General features: G+C 23.8%; 1 protein-coding gene across 2 annotated transcripts in view; it reads right to left on the bottom strand.

Moving 5' to 3' along the window:
• LOC112593306 (5-hydroxytryptamine receptor) overlaps positions 1-25148 on the bottom strand; it is a 194144-nt gene that overhangs the window by 122258 nt on the left and 46738 nt on the right. For both annotated transcript variants that reach the window (XM_025337689.1, XM_025337688.1), the window contains exon 2: positions 20139-20200. The gene's annotated coding sequence lies outside the window, so the exon portion shown is untranslated. The remainder of the gene's footprint in view (positions 1-20138; positions 20201-25148) is intronic.

Here is a 25148-nt window from a genome sequence, read left to right as displayed (position 1 = left end):
TACATAACTCTACCATTTTAAATTTGTTTTTGAAAACAGACATATTATTATCATAAACTAATATCTCAATAATTTAAAATTGGAGTAAAATCTGAATATTAATAATAATTATTTATTGCGTAATAAACATTAACAATATATTGTAGAATCAAATCGTTAAAATGTCTAAACATAATCCAGATAAGCTGTGTGCAAGGCAATGTTATTGATTTTCTTATTTGCAGATAATGACTAATCCAGTATCATATTATTACGTTCAATTTTAAGTAATTAAAACATTAATACAATCATTCTATAAAGAGCTTTATTAATTTTAATGTCAATATATAGTTATTTTTAAAGTAAATTTTAAATCTCATAAATATCACTATAATTGAATTGATTATACAACTATCAATAATTGCATTATAATATATTCAAGTAAAATGTTACATTATCAGCATTATCTCCTTTATAATAAAGAAGTTTGAAGTTGCATGATTTTATATAACTATTCAATTGTTAACTGTAAAAAAAAAAAAATCTTCCTTTGTTAATTTATTTTACCGGTTTAAATATGTTTTGTTAATTTATTAGGATTGTACATTAAACAATAATAAATTCAAATCATAATGTGCACTTTGATTTATTATTTTAAACACAATCCTTTTTTTTATATTTTAATTTAAAAAAATATATCATCTGATAATCAACAATAATAATTATTAAACATTAACCAATGCATTTTCATATGTGAAAATAAATTAAAATTAAAAATATGTATTATTACATTAGGTATATTATTATAAAATATAAAACACGCCTAAACTTATTTTATAGCTTTTAAAAATTGTATGAACTAATTGTTTGAATTAGTGATTGGACATATTTATCTAAATCATGTGGTTATAGATATGCATTTATCTCATTATTTTGAAATATTAACCAAAAACACTAAATTGACAGTATTTATACCATTATCTGAATGATTGACGGTTAGATAATTGTTGTCAATATCTTTTAGACTGAAGTTTGATTTTTATCCATCAGACATTATAGTTGACTCCGGAAAAACTTTACTTTAGATAATTGGAATTAATGTATTTTCATTTCTTCATTGATCTATATAAACTCTTAGTTCTAATAAATCACAATTTTTAACATCCACATTTTTAGGGACCTTAAATTTTACGACAATAATAATTATGATTATTTATGACTGTGTGGGTTGATTTTCTTTTTCAAAGTTATCAAAACTATCAAAACAATCTTGACGATCATCCAGTATAATTCACCTCAATTGTATTTACATTTTACAAGTAATATTAATTTATCGATTTTCATAAATTTTTAAATAACAAAATAAATATAAATTAAATCAATTATCAATGTTCGTAGTAAACCATTAAATTTATTCTGTTAAAGCAACCAATACAATAATATTATTAGCACCAAAATTATTATAAAAATAACTATTTATAATATTTTGCATGAATATAAATTTAAACAACCAGAATAATTAAGATTTATGGAATAAGTATAAAATAAATCATTGTATTAAATGTATTTGTATATCTAAAATCCTTCTAAAACATACCTGATAGATTTCAATTCTCATATCTTTCCAGATGAAAATATATATATTTTTTATGCTTATAGTTCACACATTTTTATAATTATAAATAATTTCTGTATATTCTTTAGAGCGTAGACCGTAGTTTTACGGCTCTAAAGAAATTCCAGAGCAAAATTTTCGAAGAGAACCATTTTATAAATTCCACTATCTTACTTCAAAATTAGAAAAAATAAATATATATATATATATATATATATAAATTCGTTCAGTTTAAATAAAAGTTTCATCAGTTATCTTATTTAAATATTTAGATTTTTCATTATTACTCAACTGAAAATTGTATTTATTGAGATGTAAAGGTTTGTTTTAGTTATTTAGAAATCATTTCATAGGATAGAAACTATAGTCAAGTATCAGAAACAAAAAATATGTAAAGGTGCAATGCAATCTGTCATGATGTCTTAATTGTTGACGTCTATTGTGACATTGCATGTTATTTCTTAAAATGTCTACTTTATTTTTTAACCTGTTATTTTATTTTTTTTTTTTTTTTTTTTTTTTTGTTAGAAATCTTATCTAAACGTGAATTGTTGTTCGGAAAATGTAGGGGGAATAATAGAGATAAAATTGTTGGAATTAGGGACTATGTTTTTCACACTCGATACAGCTTCGGGCTGCTATAATGGGTTTATTTTTAACGTTCTGATACTCCTCCCATTTCGTTTTCATTCGTTAAAAACGTACTGAACACCAGGGACCGTAGGTCAATAAAATGTCAATGAGCTACCGGACGAAACCGAATTCATGTCGTTGTACACGTAGCAACGATAACAGCCGTAACCATTATATCCACCGAATGACCAAAACTGTACTTTACCATAAAACAAAAATAGTAGTATTGTAAAAATATTGATTTTGTTTTTATAGGAAACGAGCTTTTACTGATTCAACGATTTAATTTTTGTTAGGCACATTCAAATATCATTATGCATCAAATATATAATTACAAGCTATTTGTAAATATATTCGTTTTAATGTTATAGTTATTATTATTATTATTATAAATTAACGAATTTTAGAAGATTAAAAAAAAAATTAATTAGTATAAAAAATAATATTAAATTTTGTAAAAAAGTTCAATAGTTAGAGTAACAAAATAAAATAAGAAGTTATTTTTGAGTTGTTTTTAGTTTAAAAAAACAATAGGTACTTCGTTATAATTTAGAATAGCATCATATTATATAATTTAATAAATTTACTAAACTATTTTATTTTTAATGGTTGTAATTAATTTAAAAAAATATAAAAGTTTTTTATTTAATTATGTCTATTACATGTGTCCAATAATACAAATTATAAACTAAAATCAGATAACTTATAAAATTTATAACGTATAATGTTCTATATTTTGAAACCCCTTATAAAACTAGAATAGCTTAATAAATTGGTTTTTGTGGAAAATATTTATGGACTAATAATAGTTTTTTTTTGAAATTTGAAATACAATTGCCCAAAAGTTAATACAGAAATTAAACATCGCATAAAAAATAATGTTATTGGAATATTCGATTAAATAATTACTATTATTTCCCTTTTAAACGGATTGTGATTAATTGATTTATTTAATAAACTAAAAATGCTATTTTCCGTCCTTTAAATCAACCCTAATAAAGGTATTCAATGGGACATACTGAATCAAAAAAAAAAAAAAAAATTAGAAATAAACGTAATAGAAGAGAAGAAAAGTAATAATTTTTCAGATTCATTGTTAAGCATTTTGATAATATAGCTGACAAGAAGAGAAATGCATATTAAAAATAAGTATTAAGAAGATAAAACATTTTTTTTAACAAAATATTTCAAACGCATATCTTACTGGATTTCGTTTTATTACTAGAGACAGAAAAAGATTTACAATAAAATACTCACTGTATTTTATTCATATGGCAAAAAGAAAAATTTACAATATTCTTTAGCCAACAGCCATTAAAGGAGTCATAGAATTTTTTTAAATTCAGCATACAAGTTAATGATTTCAATTTATTGATATACAGAAAAATTTAACTTTATTATCAAGAATTTAAACATAAAATAAATACTCGCAGTAAAACTAGATAATTATAGACTCAAGTTATATTAAAATATTATATAGTATTGATATATTTTTTTTTTATTTACGAAATGTACTTAAATATATACATATATATTTTACAGTTGTAAAAGCATCTAGTAAAACTTTGTAATTCGAAATATGTAGGTAATTCCAAGGTAATGTTTTAAGTAAAAAATAACATCTTGTTCAACTTAACTTATCATGAAGTAACTTTAGAGATTGAATATAGAGTAAATTCATTATATTTAGCTTTATAAATAATATATTATATAACAATTTGAATTTTATTATGCTAGTACTATTATGTGGATTATAGCTAATAATATTGTACAAAATAAATAATGAATAACTGAAAACTGATTTATCTAATATTGTTTGATATTTAATGATGAATTTGGTTTTACTGCAATAAAATAACTTAAGTACTATGTTTTTATTTTTATTTTTTTAAGTTTTCTCGACGTAAAGAAACTACAAAAATCATCTTTAAATATATAAATATAAATTAAATAGATAATATGAAATTCTAGTAATAGTTATTATTATTATTATTATTATTTATATTAATTTAACTTCAAAGAATTTAATTATTGGATTCTATTTTTCAATCTACTATAAAGTATATAAACTATATTTTACTTATACATCGTAATACGTTTAGATAGGCACTTATAAAAAAAGGCATTGGAAAATTAAATATTTTAATCAAAAAAGTTATTGAAATTCACTTAAAATAAAACAAAATATAATTATTATGACGATAATTAAAAAAAAACAACAGATACTTATAGTTATAATCCCGGCTGAAATAAAATATAATACTAAAATATATTTTTACAGTTGGTCAATGGTTCTATACTAATAAGTGACTTATGGCTTAAAAAATATAAAAGCTGCCTCTACAGACATTTAATGAATAAAAATTATGTACTTTATATTTTTCAAAGCAGACATCTGATCTTTTAAATCAAACAAAATGCTTATAAATGGACAACTATGTTTGAAAAACTTTAACGGTAAAGATATATTTTTATTTAGTTTTAATTTTTTTTTATTATTTCTTTTCTATAGTCAGTGTATAAAAAGCTAAACAATTTTCAAACATCTTGATGTACTTTTATCACTGCTATAATTTCTATTTATGTCATGAGCCATAAAGGTATTTATTAAATTAAATTTTTCAGTAACTAAAATTGTTTTAAAACAAGAACAAATTCTACGTTTGATCATATAAAGAACATTTGAATAGTTTCAAACCATAGAAAGTGTTAGAATCGTCAATAATTAATGGTGAAACTCAAAAATAAGCAAAGTCAGAATATTATTTTCTTCAGAAAATAGAACTTAAATTCCTTATCTTCTAGACGGTCTAATGTGAAAATGTAATAAAATGATATTTGACTTGTCATAATATGGTAGTATAGGAATTAACTTTCTTACCGATCATTTAGGATTTATGTGGTGGAGGAGTAAAAATAATCCCTCGGCGTAAAAACCGTATTCTCTCGTGCAAATCTCATAGAATTTCTAGTAATTGCTTACTCAGATAAATATTACTTTGTAGAGTATCAATATTTTTTTCATATATAGTATCAGAAATCTAATATAGCCCAATTAATTTAGTTTAATAAAAAAATAAATAATAAAATGTATATTTATAAATATATTTATTACGGATATAGGAAAAATGTTTTCGGATATTTATAATAATAACTAAAAAATAAAATTTTTTAATATAAATAGCTGTCTCTTATTGGATACCTTTCAATAGTGGATGTAAATTCGGGAACGAGGATATTCCCACTATTTTTCAATGGAAAAATCTCCGAAAAGTGGACAAAAATAATGACTAAACAACGATAGAAAAACGTGTTTACACTGGTATAATGACAACAAACTCGTTCACACCAAATTTAATTATATTTATGTATGTATGCATTTTTTATTATATTTATTTTAATATGAATATTATTAAAATATTAAAATGAATATAATTTCCAAACGTACTTCGTATGATTATAATTTATAACATTAAATAACGATATTATAACTTAATTTTATTTAGCACATAATTTTTTCTTTCTGTACATTTATCCTTTATACATTTTCAAATGTTATCCTCGCTGTAAAGTGGGTGAAATTTTGTTGACCGATAGTATCCGCTATTCAGAGGATTCACTGCATTTTTGAAATTATACGTTATTATAATATATTTAATTATGTAAGCTGCCATTACTTCAAATCTTACAAAATATATTAAAAATTCAAAATATTAAAGAGCAATATTCATGCACCGAGTAATCGTTTAATATGTACTGAATGTACAATCTTATCGACTGATCTGGCTACTGTTGTATTCATAAATTGTTTAGATAAGTCACAGACAATCTTCTGGCAAATTATATATATATATATATTATAAATAAATATATTTATGTATATAAACAAAAAATGCATTTATCGCGTATGAGAGAAAGTTACAACACATTATTCTAATTGGTTACATCGAAATTTATATTATATTGTTAATTATGTATTTACTTTGATTACATTTATTTTAAAATTCTTTTTTTTTGTTTATTAACATATTATAGTTTATGTCAGATGAATTTATTTGAGATATTGTAGGTAGTTTATTGTTTGGGAGAGGATGGATGCTACTCTAATTCTTATCTAATTAGCGTCAAGCCCATAAAGTTATCCATGTCATACATCAACAACAAACTTTTAGGGATAGAAACTCGGTTCAACGAGTGTGCTTAGCACATAAACGCGCACACCTTATTTTTCACAGTAAAATTTTTAATTAGCTCAAAAAATGTTGTATGTTTTTTCCAAGTCATGCGTATCATAAAGTTCCACTAATTATAGTCAAACTTTTCTTGGTAATCTATACTCGTAAGATATACAGAATTTTTCATTGTCTTTTAAATATACTGAGGTACTAATGCTGATCATTTATAATTAGTAATAACTATGATTACTTTATAAAATATAGAGTTAAGACGTTGAAAATAGCTCAATAAATATTTAATAATATTTATCAAAATAAATAATCTATAATTTATATCGATTTTTATTATTATTATAATCAAATATTCATGTGAATTAAGACATAAGTTTTATAAGCTAGGTACAATATATTTTACAAATATCTATTATTTTCATTAGTTATTATTATTTTCTTTTTTTATCTTTATAGTTTAGATACATCAATACAATTTTAAGACTTAGAAACATAATATATACAATATATACATTATATATAAATATCAAAAAATATTATTTTAACGTATAATGGTAGAAAATAATATCAATTTCAAACAAGGCATTAGAATAGTATTGATATTGATTATTGTTATCAAGACACATTTGAAAATCAGCACTTATTTATTTTTCTTATATTTTTTCTAGTGTTACTAGTTAGTAAAAATTTAAATAATTTTTTTTGTATATATATATATATATATATAATATATATATATTGATAATTATTGTTTTCTATAGTTTTATTTTGCTAAATCTACAAGTATAAATATGAAAAATTAAAAAATAGAAACAGATTTATACTATTAATTAAAATACCTAAAATTATAAACTTTTAGTCTAATATTCTGATTATATAGATACCCAGTAAATGCAAACCTTTTGTTTGTTTTACAATCGGAAATTATTAAATCACATTTGTAATATACAATAAATACGAATGTAAATATATATTATAATTAACAAATGCATAGTAAATGTTTATCAAATTAAATGCTATTAAGTTAAATATTTGTTTATATTGATTATATTTAATTAATGAGTAATAACTATTAGGCTACCATATAAAAAATAAATAAAAATATATAAAACAAATATTAAATGATAATTTATAAATAAAATTCTAATTTATAACGCTACATTGAGCATTTTTTCAACTGTACATAACGCATTGTTTAAAATAAAATGTGTTCAGTGAAAATTTAAAATCGATAATTATTAGCAATGGCATCTATTTCAACTTGAACACTTTTTTCATTTGAAGAACATTGTTTAAAATATTATGTATATTGTATATAAGAATTAATATTTAATGTAAATTATTGATATAAATTTTATTTTATAATATAGGTATGAAGCTAAATAAATAAAATTTATATACAGTAGTATTTTAATAGTAATCTTAGCACGGGATATTGGTCGGTAATGATTAGAATTTTTCGATAATTTTTTATTTTATTACGAATGAAAGTTTATTAAAACTAATAATATGGTATAATCATTATGTACTAAAATATAAAAATAATCATGAACAAAAATGAAAACTCCTACATTATTTTATCAAAAACAATTATTTCACATCTAATACAATTCATTTTCATTGAATTTTTGTAGTGTGGTGAATACAACCGAATAATTTTTTTTTATAATAGGTATCAATGATAGTCAGATAAGCGAACGAACACTTGCTATATACTATACTGCCGGGATTTTTAATCAGATTTTAATAAAATATAAGTTGTTTGTTATCTTAATATCTAAACGCGTTGTAAAATAATAATGCAACGGGTTAAATCGGTGATATATCAAATCGATAAAAACTTCTAGTAGTTCTGCAAAAATTAAAATGTATTTATTTAATTGATATTTTAATTATTTGACGTTAACCACTTGTAATAAAACTGTATTATGTTTGAAAAAATACCTACTAGATATTTTAACTAACCTAACTTAACTGTTAATAAACTACACAATTAAAATTATAACAGTTCTATACATTATGACTCATATTAAGGCAAGCTATAAAATTACGTAGAATATTCGATTTTGAAATGTGTTTTATCTGTGAAATAATCACATTAATCGTTTGATTGTATTTCTATCGTACATAATCAATGCATAAGTCGTGAAGCCAACAGTATATAGTTAAACATGCAAGTGAACGCATTGAATAAAAAATGGTAAAATAGTTAACGGTACGTGACAGGTATGATTATATTATAATATTACAATAAGCCCTCGCATTATCCAAAAAATCAATTCGCCCGTATTCGTACTAAGATTTTTAATATTTTAAGTCTTAGAAATATTTCAATAACAGGTATTATAAGCCTGTACACAGACATTGCGGATTATTTCAATAATGCGAAAGCATTAACCTAACCGTGCGCATATATTTCATCTATAATGTACACTTCCACGTTTTTAAAGTGTACATAACGCATTTATAATGTGCCCATTATCATCGCGGAGGCCGCAGCTTCGCGGATGACTCGGTCAAGTATTATTCGCTCTCTGGTCGATACGGTCTCGTATATCAATATTGACGTGCTTCAGAGGTACTCTCGTTCGTATTTGATTTCAAGTGTTATACTACGACGAGTCTTACGGGATATAGACATTTGAATGATGTAGTCATTCATTTCGCAGCCGTCGACCCCCGCGTGGGTAGAGACGATGCGTTTGTCGTGATCGAAACGCGTGCCGCCAAGTCGGTTTTCCCGTCGAGTCCGCGTCAACGTGAATACCGCGTCATACGGTCTCGTGGCATGGCAGGAAGGGGGAGCAACGCCTCTGCGACCGTATCACAGAACACGTCAAGACCGTTTTTTTTTTCAAAAAAAAAAAAAAAGAATCTTTTTCGTTTTTCGTTTCGTCCGTCTCGCTTCGTACGACGTCAGAGCGCCTGTCATCGCGCGACCCGTCCGGGAACCACCGTGCAGGTTCTTTTTTGGACGAATTTTGTCGGCAGTCCCCGGACGCGCACACACACCTAAAGCTGCTCACAGGAGTAACGCAGGTTTTCTCACACCGTCGGCAGTGACCTAAAAGTGCGGTCTAGCCGAATTAATCGAATCTTGTACGCGCCACCGCCGCCGCTGCCACGCCGTCTTTTGCGCGTGCCGCATAACTCGGAGTCCTCGAACCGAATAATAATAATTATAATGATAATTTATTATCGCCAAACCGTGCTCGCGTTACGAGTGTAAAATAATTATTTATAACGTAAAACGCATCGCACGCGTATATTATCGTTGTAATAACGTTTTACATGTGCGCCCGCACCGCGGAAGCCGTCGCCGCCGAAAATGTCGTCTGTCCGTCATCGTCGTCGCCGCGACACGACGACCCGCCGAGAGGATGACACGCTACCGGAACCGAGTCGGACACGCCGTGGGCACAATGATAATATGTTCGCGATCTTTATGGGATTGCATTCTATATCGTTTAACAACAGAATAATCCCGCACAATCCCACCAACCCTATAAAATCGAAATATCTACGTTATCGACGAACGATTTGTCGACGCGCGTATTACGCGTTTATAATAAAATATGTACTATTTGCTATTTTAAATCCGTAGACTCAAATTTTTTTGTATTGCCTTACGATATTTACCCTCAAACTATATGGATACCTGTTAAATTAAATGTTATGAATTACTTCTACGATACGGGTTTAGCAGGATCCGAATCGATGTTTTCTGGTCTAGCATTTGGCTGACTCGTAAACGCATCTATACATAATAATATTATATTCTAAGTTATATTTGTGACTTTAAAAAAAAAAAATGTTTGTATTCTCTACGGTTTCAATTAGGTTATATGTATTACATTTTCGTAAATTAACACGGTATTTAAAACTAAAAATAAAATTTAAAAAAATCTAAAATCTGAAAACAATTTTAACTGTTATAAGGAGCAGTTAAAAATTATAAAGTTCACTAACGCTAAAAAATCGAACTTTAATAAAACTCAAACTTTCCAAAACTTAGCCCTCAAGAAATCACTCAATGCTACACCTTACGTTTCAAACAGCACTATATCCACTCAGATTTAAAAATAAAAACTGTCCAGGAAGAAGCAAAAGCACATCATAAACGCTTTCATAACCGTCTGTTCTCCAACAATAATCCGCTATAATACGTGATCTCGCAGTTCCGACCATTCCTGGCAATCCACCTAGGCGTCTCAAACGTAGTTGGTGTCGTAATCTAATTGATCCCCCATGCAAATTTAATAATAATAAAAAAAAATACTCATAGTCAGTGTCATTGATGGATGGCTTCTCACATCTCGTGTTTCAAATATATATAAATATGTAATTATCTTTCTACTGCATGTACTTATTGTGTCTTTTAGGTATAGATTGTACATTTTTAATAAAAAAAAAAAAAAATTATAGAATATTACGTAGCTGATAGTTATGTGTTTAGATACACTCCAAGATTATATTATATCCTGATACACTTAATAGTTTTCAAAAACATATCATTACTCATTTATATATATTTAGTCTATTTATTACAATAATTATTCATTAGTAATATATATATATATATATTGTGATTTGTGACTAATGTTCATTGATATTTGTGGCAGTTATATTCACTATGATAAATTATTTTTTTCTACATTATAAGTGTGTTTCAAATAGTTCAATTAAAATGTTTAAAACTATTTTGTCATTTAATATTACAACAATAATTTCATAATTTCTGCGTTATTTGTCGTGATTTACATATTATATATTTTCAAAACACGTGCTTTATATTTTATTTTAATCTTTTGTTTGTAATTATTGTTAAAATGTGGAAATGGTTTTTATAATAATATTATTTACATGTTATATAAATAATATTGTCTTGGATATAATAGTTTTACCAACGTGAACTATTTAACATTGCCATATAGTTTAATGTAAATTCATACCATTTATTCGTGTTAACTGTTCATGACACAGACAGATAATAATTATTATAATATGTTAAATAATAACAACTTAATCTTATTTTTCATAAAGTAAAAGTTTTGAAATAGTTTTCATCGAACTATAAATATTTATTTGATTTGATGCGAAATCATTATAAATAGAACCATTTATCAAAAGGTAATTTCTATAAACTATAAAGATCATAATTTATTTTTTTGTAAATGCTTGTTATTTATAACCAATACACAGTGTATTGCAGTCCAATGAATCAAGAACCTCAATCATAAATCATCACTGTTGATTTTCTTCGTTCAGGTGTAAAAATAACCAGTAGTTAGAGGGATTTATCATCATTATTTTAAACCTTTAATACATTTTCGGGTTATTGCCTAACAATTTCCGTACATACTATCGTGTAATTAAATAACAATATCTCGTGTAATGTAGCTTGATGAGCATGTTCGTTACATTGGCAATTTACTAATAATTATTGAACACCAATATCACCAATATAATTAAACCACAGTAATAGAAGTTCTGATAACAAAATTTCATTCTTATTGATTGGGAATTAAAATTTATGATTGTAAATCTCAGAGATCTTTATAATAATTAAAGCCATAACGTCAAAGTTGGAAAATCTTAGTACTTAATACTTAATATACCATCAAAAATTTAGTTGAATACTATATTTTGGTAAATTGTAGTTTATAAGCCTACGATAGTAGTATATATCATAATATATTTATCACATATTATAAAAAAAAAAAAAAAATGTTTATAATATTTAATTGACAGACTGACAGTACATGTGAGTTGATTTATGACAAATTACTGCCACAGGATAGAAACCTGCAAGAATTACGGTATTGTTTGTAGTCCACTATAAACCCACCCTAAGAGACCGTAAATACTAATTTATGATATAACCTTAATTACATTGGTTTATGTGGAAATGTATAATAATACTTCAATGCCGTAGAGGAAAGAAATTCGTTTTCCATTCATTCCCCTAAACTGTAATAAAATAAAAGTAAAAACGAGTATGTTTAGTCAATGTATTTAAGTATGCATAATAGTGATCTTTATTGTAGTAATGTATTCTTAATGTATTCTATAAATTTGTGAATTTGAAGAATTTTGAAATGTTGCCATTTCCGTATGGAAACATTAAATTCTAGAACATATTAAATTCTACGAACAAAAGTGATATATATATATATATATATTTCATGATATGAACAAAAGATGATTATTAAATTATACGCCATCGTCTCCGTCGAAATCATGAAATTAACTCAATCCATGAAGTATATTGTAATTGTATTGTAATACAAATAACTAATAAACAATTTTATTCGTAATCAGAACAAAATTATTGGTCTAATTTATCAACATTAAAACTATTTAAAGTAATATAAACATGAATCGTTTCCGATTAAAAATTAAAATTACTCTTATTTTTCAGGAAATTTGGACAAAGAAGAGCGGAAAAAATCTCACAATTATGTAATACATTAATTAATTAATTAATTAATTAAATATGATTCCCAAATTTTACTAAGGTTGAAATAAAATAATTAATTAGTTATTTCATTATATAGATTAAAACTATATTATATTTACTTCTAATCACCTTCATTGTTTAAAAACTGAAACTAAAATGTAATTGTATGCAATTAGTTTTCAAATAAAAGTTTTAGTCTCTCAATTGTTGTATAATGCGTTTAAGTATTTAATTATACTTGCTTATTATTTAAGCAGATATGGATTTTATAAAAATTAAAAAAAAAATAATAATAAAACTGTTATGCAAGTCTATCATAGATAAGTCAGTAGAAATCGTGTGCGGTTTCAAAATATCTAATAATTAGTATTTAAGTGACAAGGTATACAAATATTATGTCCATTGTCCATACAGCAATGAACATAATAGATTTCTGATTTTATTTTTCCATCCAGTGTGTGCGCCACATATACAGTTCTTAAAAACACACAAAGGTATTTCATAAAAAAAAAAACCCAGTTAACTTCAAGTTATTATACATTTAGAATGAAATAAAATACTCTAAAAATACGGTAAGTAAAAGGTTTAAAAGTATAGTAGGTAAATGATAGTTTATATTTGCATGACCATAATATATCAGCCAATAAGAAGAAGATGTGGTAAAAAAATGTATAAAGCGTTGTGCACGTAGCAAAACACTGTAATGATACGTCCTATTACATATCTCTATAGGTCTATAAGAATCTATACTTCGATTTTCACATTATATTAAATATCTGATAATACCGAAATTTAATACATTTAAGTTGTTTATTTTGTATATTATATACGGCGCCTACTTATTTAAATAATATTTTATAAAAAGGTATTTCGTTAGAAAAAAAAAAATGTTAATAATAGTTAATAATAAATTATTTTAATCTCACAGATTTTTTCAAACACATTTTTAGGCGGATTTATTAGAAAAACCAAAATGAGTTAAACGTTGTAAATTTCATGACGATAGCAACAAATATTATCTAGCTACATTTGATCAAAATGACCATGCCTAGATTTTTTTACGTTTGAACCAAAGGCCTGAATGGGATTGCTTTCGCAATTTTTATTTTTTTATTTTTTTTTCCTTATACCTCATCTAAACAAGACACCAATGGTTGTTTTTTATAAAAACAAGTAATGATAATATTAATATGTTTTTATTATTATGCGCAACTATACGATTAATTTTGTAAAAATTTCTCAAAACTTTTATAATTTTATCGGTTGAATCAATTATTAACATAATATTTTAACAATAAATAACATCGTTAATTATTTTGTTATAATTCAAAAACATTAATCGTAGGGGCGTAAAACATTTACGTTTATTATGAATTTTACGATAAGTAATGTAATTTTAAAAATATGTAGATTAATTTTAAGATAATATTACCTATTTATAGTTTTATTCTATGCATTTATATACACTGTTTTACGGTAAAGCAGTATTGGCTCAAAAATTAATATCAATAATATAATATATATGTATTTTATAAAATATATATATTCTTACAATAATTAACTGTCAATAATACTATACGAGTAAATGCAATGTTTTCGGGAAAAAACCCAAATCAGCATACCGTAATAATAATTATAAAATAAGCTACTTTAATAGAAATAGAAATAATCATAAATAATAATATGAAATTAACTTAGTGATGGTATGTTGACAGATAGCCTCCACACAGAACCGTTTTTTTGTAAACAATATGATGTATCTATGAATTCAAATTAAACACATCCATTATTGCAGAGACTCACTCGACACTTACTGTACATTAGTATACTGTTTTACCCACCTTTTATTATTATTAGAAAAATAAAATACTTTCTGCATAAATATGATGTGAACTGTGTATATTTATGGAATTATTATGTATTATGACTTATCAGTTGAGTATTTAATTTTCAAGTAAATACATAGAAAAAAATATAAGATCTTTTTTTTTAAAGTAATTATTAGAATACATAACTATAATAAATAGCTCAACTACTTATAAATGCATCAAAAGTTTTTAAATACATTTGTAAAATTAAACATGTACTCCATTGCAAATTACACTTTAAATAATAATAATTATCTTATTCAAAAATAAAGACATTTTAAATAGGTGGACTGTTATTGATTTTTGAAGATAAAGATAAAATATTTTTGTATATATTATTTTTATAAATACTTGTTAGAAATGAAATGCAGTATTTATTTTAAAAGCATATTTTGAATAATTTTTCAAATAACGTAAATGTTTATTTTTTATTTTTAGAAAAATGGTGAGTGTCATATCACTTAATATTAATGAAAAATTCATAAAATCATTCAAGCATGCATAAAAATTATTTTATAATAAGATTTTAATGCCAAGTGTGCATATAATATGACTTTATGCATATGTCATGATTACGCGATAAGTTTAAAATGTATAAAACTGTTTAGTTTAAGTACCTACTAAAAAAACGTAAAATCTTTGAGGGTTAAAGTAACAAGGATTTTAAACAGTTTTCTCTCTTGAAAACGCATATTATCACAGTTCAAAAAATTTCAATAGTCACGCCTGGTGAACACCATAAAAATAAAACGCTTCGAAAAAGAATTTTTTAAATTGTAAATTTGAAAGATCAAAATGATCAGATCCTACTACACTACGCTGGTTCTAAATTGTATTTTCGGTTACTCATAGGAATGTATTTGTTATACATGTGAATTACATTGATTTGTATCTAGACCATTGAAGTTATTTCAATAATACGATAAATTAAAAATATTTTATTTCTAACTATATTTTTCATGTGAAGTTATTAAAATTTAATAATATTTATGAAGATTTCATTTAAATTTGATTATTTAATACTTACAGATCGGGGCAGATATTATTAGATAGAATACCTAATATTAAATAAAAATTATTGCGAAAAATAATAAGTAAGAACTAATCATAAATAACTATTTTATGATAAAAAATAAGATATATTTTCTTCGTTGATAGTTAATAATATTTAATTAATTTTAATAAAATACTTGCCAGAGAAGTAATATTATTACAGTTTTTTTTTTTTTTTTTTTTTTTTTTTTTATCAAATAAGTATCTTAATATATATATATATATATAAACTACATAAGTTAGATATTTTAATATAGTTCCATATCGAAAATGTATTAATATACTATTGATTAATTCAATATGAACCATGTTTATAGTAAAGAAAAGCACATTTTGAGTACATTTTTTTTTCATTAAGTAGATAATTTGTGTTAAGTATTCTAAATTTCAAGAACGAAAATGCCAAAAAGAGTTTCAAACGCTAAACACAAAACAGTGAATGGATAAGAGGTAAATATATATCCAAAACTGTGCATTTTAAAATATTGAAATAAAAATGTTTTATATATTTTTATTAATTCATAAAAAAAAAAAATAACATTTAGAAGAATTGCAAGTATGCACATTTTTAATTAAGTTTCGTTAAAACTGATCTTTGACTAAAGTATAATTATTATCATAGCAGTTGAATATTTTGTTCTAAATCAAGAAATAGGATATGAATGACTAATATCAGATTTCTGTATCATATTATATTCACATCATCAAAATTCAAATTTAAATTTTATTAAAAATGTATTATACGTTTATACTTTTAATAAACGTTTAATGGATATTATAATGAATTATAAATTAATGAAATGCATGATAATAAGTTACATATATTTTTACAAGGCCTTAATAATATTTATAGGAATTAATCAAAAATAAAAATACGAATTTTCATTTTTAGTGATATAATATAATATTATTTAGTTTAATTTGACTAATTAATTATAAATGCTAAAATTTAGAATAATATATATTGTATATAATATATGTGTTTTTTAAACCGTTTTCCTTACCATTTATATATTTTATTAATAGTATAATAATATCTACTTAAAAAAAACTGCTGATTGGTATTTATACAATAAAATAAAAATACTAAAATAATAATTAAAAAGTACAAGAAATGAAATTAAAAATTAAGCTACAATAAAATGTATTATACTATGCTAACACATTTAAAAAAAAAATCAATGCACACTTTTATCATACATTATTTATTGTACAATATGAATTTAACATTGACTTAGTGATTCAACACTAAAATTTATTGACTTTAGGCTGTGATACGGATAGGCTGCTTATTAGCTCTTGGTTGACGATTTTATTACAAAATTAATAATATAACATTTATCAAGAGTTCATAATATATGTCTTTGATAACTTATTATTATTAATGTAATAGGACAAAATTATTATTCATTCATATAATTTAGTAGTAATTATAAGACAGAATCAGTACAAAAATTTTAAAACATTGAATATTAAAAACTTATATTACAAATACGATTCCATTTCATAGAATATTATTTGGTATTGTCTCCAAATAGCTATTAAAATTAACTAATAAGAAATATAAAAACTATGCAATACTAATATTATATACATTTCCATAAAATATGTATAATATATACATTTTTTAAACATCGAAATATCAAGAAATATTTATCGTTAAATAAAATATTCAACCAATAAATACATTTCAGAAAAAAATAATTAATTATATAATAGTATGTTGTAAAAATTTACGCTTTAAATGAAAATCTTAAGTCAAATATTACAGTGGTTTAAATACCTACTTACCTAAAATGACAAAAAAAAATAGTTCAATAGTAAATTATGATTGAAGTGAAAATAAAAATAAAATAACATATTACAATTATTAGGTTTCAAAATAATAATATTTTCCTTTTTAAAACTTTTAATTTAAACATTTGTTTTTTCCGGGAAGATAAAACAAAAACACTAACGCAATTCCAGTTATCAACTTACTCGATCGTTTTCATTTATTACTAATCATTCAAAAATTAACAACTGTATATTGGGTTGAGTATTTATATAAATATTTTGGATTTTTTTAAAGTTATTTATTTACTTTATTTGCTTTTAAAAAAAAATATATATTTATGTTAGTTGAATTCTTTTTTTGATACAATATTCTTCATAAGTTGTTCTTATAGAAATATTAAAAATAATAAAAATTTAAAACTTTTAATTTGTTTATGAACGTTTGAAGTTGATTCTAATTTCAGCGAAATTGAATAAATTGAATATTTAAATAAGAAAAAGTTATTTTTTTCATAACAATAATCTTAGTTATTTTGTTGTTATTTATAAAAATATTAATCTCAATGACTCCAAACATTATTGACTCTTTAAGTAAATAACAATCAGAAATAATTTTATATTATAAAGCCACATTAATGTGAATATTATAATCATGTTTTTGGTTCGTAATAAAAATCTAGTATTGATCAGAGCGTGGAGAACAGCATTTTGTATGTGTTTTTAAATTAAGCGTTATTTACAAGTCTTATGTCAGATGAAAAAAAAAGTTTTACTTGAATAATAATTTATGAATAATGGAAGATACTTGTGTAACTATATGGTTTATGTTTATAAAGCGCCAAAGTAATTGAAGTATAACCACAGAATGGTGTCAGTTTTCGTGAAACTATTTTTTAAAAGCATTATGGTATATGTAAAAAAGTGTGAAACACAGTATTGTCATTATTGTTTTATAAATATTAAATACTCGTGATAAATAATTTCTGACGATTTTAGAAAAAGAAATTGCTATTGAAGTTAACGACATGCAACATATACAGCTTCAATAGTCTTAAGTTAAATCAATATGTAGGTACCCGTTTTCAACACTTACTAGTTAAAACATAATTCAATGTAAATGAATATAATTAAGTCTATTAAAATAATATAGAAGCAAGAGACAAAAAAATAGTACTACAAAATATTATATTTTAGATTAAGACTATTATATCTATATCTTATCTAGATAACATTTTAGTTATCTTTTCTTAACACTATTTTCTTGATAATGTGTAGATGTATAAATTATTCAAAAGAATTATTTAATTAGTGACTATGAATGGTGAGCTATATCGAAAACGAAGAATAAACCGTTAGTGTTTATGGTAAGGGGAAAAAAGTGTAAATATATTTGATACTTTTTCATTATTTAGTGATTTTAGAAAAAGAAGACAAAACTTATTTGTTATCTATTTTAAAATATTGATCTGTTAATTTTTCATCTATTAGATATAATATAATTTCTAGTAATATGGATTTTGCAAAATGCATCAGACACCGAATAAACAAGATTAATAAAACAAGATACCACAACTACATTTATGGTTATTGATCAGATTTGAAATGTTGATAAATAATTTTTGTTCAGTTAGATTTATTCACATATAAAAATATTTTAAGTTTTATATGTTTCGTAAAAAAGTATTTTAAAGTTTTAAATAAGGAACAACTTTCGATTCTCGATAAATCACTTCCTTTTTAACTAATATATATATATATATTTTTTATAGTGTGTGTTATTCAATAGAGTGATGTCACATACCAAAATAAATGAAATTCGCCAAAGCAAATTCATATGCCTTCATGCTCGGTTATAAGCTTACAAAAATACAATTTTTCTTTGTGACAATAAAAACAATAAATACAGCGACGAATCAAATAGTAGTCATAACGTTGTATCATTGTTTAGAGCATCTCCAAACTCCAATAAAATGGAAATCTATGTTTATATTTACAATACTTTACTTTGAAAAAATATTATATTATAGATATCTAGAACATTTTTATTTGTTTTATTATTTTTATTAGGTATTTTTAGTTTTCAGATTGAAATCAATAACAGGTATACACTATGCTGGGGTAAATTTTAATTTTTATATATGTATTAAGAAAACTGCTTATAGTTGTACACATTTTAATGGAGTCTTGTACAACTTACCAGCATGTTTTTTTGAAAATATTAATTTTTTTTTTTTTATAATTGAATATAAAATAAACAAATTAAGCAATATTATATTGTAAAAATATAATTATCTCATATACAAATTAAAATAATCGATTTTTTGAATTTTCATTTTTAATATATTCTTATTTATAGATATTTTAATATTTTACATTGTTTGGGTGAATTAGTTTAAATTTGTAACTAAGAAGTATCAACTATATTTTAGTCGGTATACTTTTTACGATTGATTTTTTCACCTATTAAAATAACTGTAAAGTATAATACAGCCATTTATATAAGCTATCCAATAATCGTTAAAAATCAAAAATTTTAATTCATGACATAAATACAAATAATACGATACCATTATCAAGTCGTTTTCGACTGCAGGGAACGGTATGATGAATTCACCCTTAACTATACAATCTGAAACAAAAAAGTCATTTTAAAAATAAACAAAATGAAATATTCATGCATTTATTCTAAGTTATAAATAGTTTGTTAAGAGATAATTTTCTCTAATGTCATCAAAAATTTCTTGATTAATACTAAAAATGTATATATTATATATTTGAAGATCATGGATCGCTTTTTCGATATCCTTCAATTGCTTTTAAACCCTGTACCGTTTCAGTAACGTCGGTCATCTATCTATATAGTTTAATCCGACGAAAACGTAAGATGAGAAATCAAAAAGTATAATAACAAAAATCTCAACACGCCTTGCGTCTAATAATGTGATATTAGTGACCGGCGGCGATCCAACTATACACACCCGAAACGGTCGACATGGCCCATGGGATTCGTACTGGCACGGACTTATAATGCGCGGCAACAACGGGTCAAATACATATCGACCGGAAATAGAAATCCATTTGAAATGTACGCTAAATATTTTCAAAGTCTACATATAATAATAATATGCAGCTGGAAAATAACTGTTTGATGAAAACTGGCGTTATTAGTGTAGTGTATAAATACAATTTTCAGATTTTTCTAATTTTTTCATTTTCGCGTCACAAAGATTCGCGCAAACATTTTTCAAATATTAGTCATCAATACATACAATTTATCTCATAATTGTTGTTTTTACCGTATTTATAAATTGATGCCAACATTTTATGGTTACAACATAAATGTAGAAGAATTGATATTAGACGTTATCCAATTTACCGAAACTAATATTTATTTTGTATTAACTAGTCATTCTATTTATTTATTTTATTTTTATTATTATATTTATTTATTTTTTTTTTTTTTGAAAAAATGTACAATCATAATTTTCAAAATCTATAGCAATTTTAATTTATAAATTAAATTATGAGATGACTTATTTTTTCTAGTTATAATTTATGTTTATCAGTAACATACAAATTTATCTTATATAGCTGGATGATTTTAAACAATAAATTATGTTTACATTGTACCTCCACAAATGAATAACTCGAATCAAGTTACTAAACATATACAGCTGTTTATTATAACTGCATCCATTTACAATTATTCCAACTTGACCCGGATGTTGTACCAACTACCAAGGTGAATATTATCAATGCGATTTCCACTCAAACATCCGATTTATGATCATAAGAGCAAGCCATGACCATTGGCCAGCGAGCCTAAAATTATGCTCTTCTTCCATTGCTGTATTATTGTATTATCATTTATCAATTCCATAATTGAGTTTACTTACTACTTATGTAAATTATATAATAAATATTTAAAAAAAAAAGGAAAAAAAATCCAATCAAATTACTGAACAATTTACAATAATGTTTGCTTAGGATAGATAAATAAATATGATTTATGGTAATACTATGTATGCGTATACTATTGGCTTAAAAAATAAAACAAATTTTACTAGAGAGTTTTGTAGGATATTCACAAGAAGATTAAGCAATACTTAAATATCTTCTTAAAACAAGAAAAAAGTTTTGTATAGTCTAGACACGAAGTAAATTAAGGATTTGGCACAACAAAATTAAATGATGAAAAAGAAACTTTTTTTCATTTATTTCATTATTTGCATTATTTAATATAACCTATAACTTGTAAATTATTTTTTCCTCAATGGAATCGGAATACATAAAAAGATAGAATCAAACATTTTACGTTATCATAATATATAATCATGTATTGTGACCTCAGGGCTTAGCAGGATTTACTTTTAAACAACTATACATGGTAGTATCGACAAATATAATAACATTTTACTGTAGAAAGAAGTTTAAAATAGAGAAAGTGGCCATGAAGGGTAAAGTTATATTATGTTTTATTTTACGGTACTATCCGGCCAGTTGGCAAAAAAAAAAAAAAAAAAAAAAAATGGAGGAAAAAAATATAACGGTTTCCGATCACATAGAGTCAAATAGCCTCTGGGGACCTATAACGGTGGAAAATGATTAAATTTCACCAAATTATATTTGTCCGGCTTTGAAAAGATATAGAGTTATACTATCTACTGGTTATAAGACTAGTGCACAAGTGCATACATATGTAAACAAATAATATAAAATGTTTCTGCACCCATTCATCTCGATCAATACTCGCTCTCATTCTCATACAATTATGTTGTATAAGAAATTCTTCCATTTCAATATATTAATATATTAATATGAATAAAAACAAATGTTTTTAACATTTATTTTGATTTAAATATCACTGAACTAATACCATACATCTAGAATAACGGATTTTGAATTTGAATTATACAAAATACAAACCAAATAAAAAAATAAATACATTTCACTAAAATATTGATACAAACATAAACGTTGATGTCGTTAATATCTATTTTCTCCATATATTGTTAGCCTAAAGAAATCGTTATTTTATTTTATGAATAAATCTATTATTAGTGCATTAGTTTATACATTATTAGTTTACTTTTGCGCCCAATATGTTATTATTTATCATAAATATAATTTACAAATTAACATATCTATAATAATTTTATTTAAGTGACAGAATATACATAATATATTTCAGTTAAAAATATGATAATAATGTATTAATTTTAATTTTGTTAAAATTATGATTTATAATTTTATACGACATAGATTAAAGTAACTTTTTTAGTAATATTTTTGAAAATTCATAAAAATGATTTGTTACGCTATAATAACTGATATAATAACCAAAATAAATAAGTGAACTTATTGAACCATGTAATTTCCGGTAATATATCTTCGATTTTTTTTCAAATTACTTTATTCGTTTAAAAATTGATAATAAATTTAGTTCTAAAAATAATTTTGGACAGCTTTTATTAAAGTGAACACCTTAATATTTGGTTGGAATCGTATCAAATTCATTTAATGATTTATTATACTATTACACTCTTTAAAATTGTATACCATGTGTTACAAAAGTAATTTGTCATCAGCATTTGTTTTTCATTATTATTATGTAGTATACGTATGCCATATTATATTATATATTATTTCCCAATTTTGAGATAAAACATAACGCTGATGAAAACTCATGTGTGTTTTATACAAAATCGGAGACAAGTAAAACTGTAACATTGAGGTTGAGATATATACTCGTATATATATATATATATATATATATATATATATATATATATATATTACTTATTTATGATAAAAGTGAACTATCATGAAAAAGAGTAGTCGTTACAAACAAAATAAGTATTTATATTTAATTGAAATAGTTAATTTTATATTATAAAGATCAATTGAAAATATTACATGTTTTTTTTTCTATTTCAATAATATATTTTAATAAAATAATCAAACAACTTACTGCCGCCGAGTGACCTAAATTTGTGATTATAGTTATTTTATTTTTAAGTAGTTTCATAGTTTATAATAAAACTTATTAAAATAATATGTCACTAGAGAATAATCATGTCATTATTTAGTTTAAAACAGAGTGCATAATATCTGGATAAAATAACAATAAAATATGATCATTTTAAAGGTCCTTGATAAAAATAAAAGATTATATGAGTAGTCGTCAATGTCGTTAAGTTAAATTATTTTTGACATGAAAATATGATTTTTTACAAAAATGTATACCTATTAGCGAGTTTATTTATTAAGATTTAGAATAACAAACACTTTGGAAGTAGTTTTCATAAAATAATTTGATAGGATGGGTAAAAAGATAAGAATAAATAATCAAAATGACTTGTGGAAATATTACTCCATTTTAAATAGGTAGTATGTTATAATTATAATTTTATATATTATGTTTTTTTTACTAAGATTTTTAGTGGCTTTATTATAAGTTAAATAAAATAAAATGTATAATAAAATATTATTTTTCTATTACCTTGGAATTTATCAAAGAATAATTGTGATTGATTTTATAAGGGATGTTATTTTTTAAGAAGTTACAATAAAGAAATAAAATGTGAATACAAAAATATACTGCTGTATTTTGACCAACGTTGGTGTTTTTATGAGTTATTATTATTTATTAGCACGGTACTATATATTTTATGTATTTTAGTTTTCGATATCATGATAAACGGATATTTTTTGAATAATATATATAAATTACAATAGTACAAGTAATAATTGAAACCCGATATTATATACACAAATTGTGTCTGTCAGTTGTGACCATACATCTTTTTAAAATCGAAAACATTCTTAAAATTTTGGTTTTTATAGTAATTTAAATTTCATATCAGTTTACGTGCTTTAGAACAAGCACAATACAGGACATGCATATGATGAAAATCTGGTCTCAATATTCAATATCTTTAAAGCTGATCATCTGACATAATTCAATCTGTTGGGAAATAGGCATTCGAGGTACTATAATGAACATGACTATTTTAACATAAAGTGGCGAATGCTTGTGAACTTGTCAGTACAAATTCAGATAGTTATGATATTAATTTCACTACAAATTGTCTAATAATATATTAAACATTCTATCGGATAACTATTTGTATATATATATTATTTTCAGTTAGTCATGTGCAATAATACAACTACCGAAAAAAACATATTTAAACAGTCGTATACACAAAAATATCATTATTTTTAACCAATTAAAACTTGATTATGTATTATTTTAATTTATTTTTTTCAAAACAGTTTATTTTATTTACATTGAATTATCGTATATTCGTTGAAATGTAAAGCTAACAATAAAATTGAAAAATAAAAAATAAAAAAAATCAACCACCTACATAAATAATAATTTAATTTTTAAAAATAATACATTCCATTGATGCAAAAAAAAAGTGCTTTATTAAAAGTTTGTTTTTTTGTATTTGGAAATATATAAATTCTCATGAGAAATGCCTGTAGAATATTCAGTTATTTTTTGAATAAACACCACAAGGGCAAACAAATAACAAAAATGAGTTTTTATTATATCAATAAAAATGTTT

Source organism: Melanaphis sacchari, unplaced genomic scaffold (genome assembly GCF_002803265.2).
Source record: "Melanaphis sacchari strain LSU unplaced genomic scaffold, SCAv2.0 Contig1_pilon_pilon, whole genome shotgun sequence".
NCBI lineage: Eukaryota > Metazoa > Arthropoda > Insecta > Hemiptera > Aphididae > Melanaphis > Melanaphis sacchari.
This window is presented reverse-complemented; position numbering and strand designations above follow the sequence as displayed.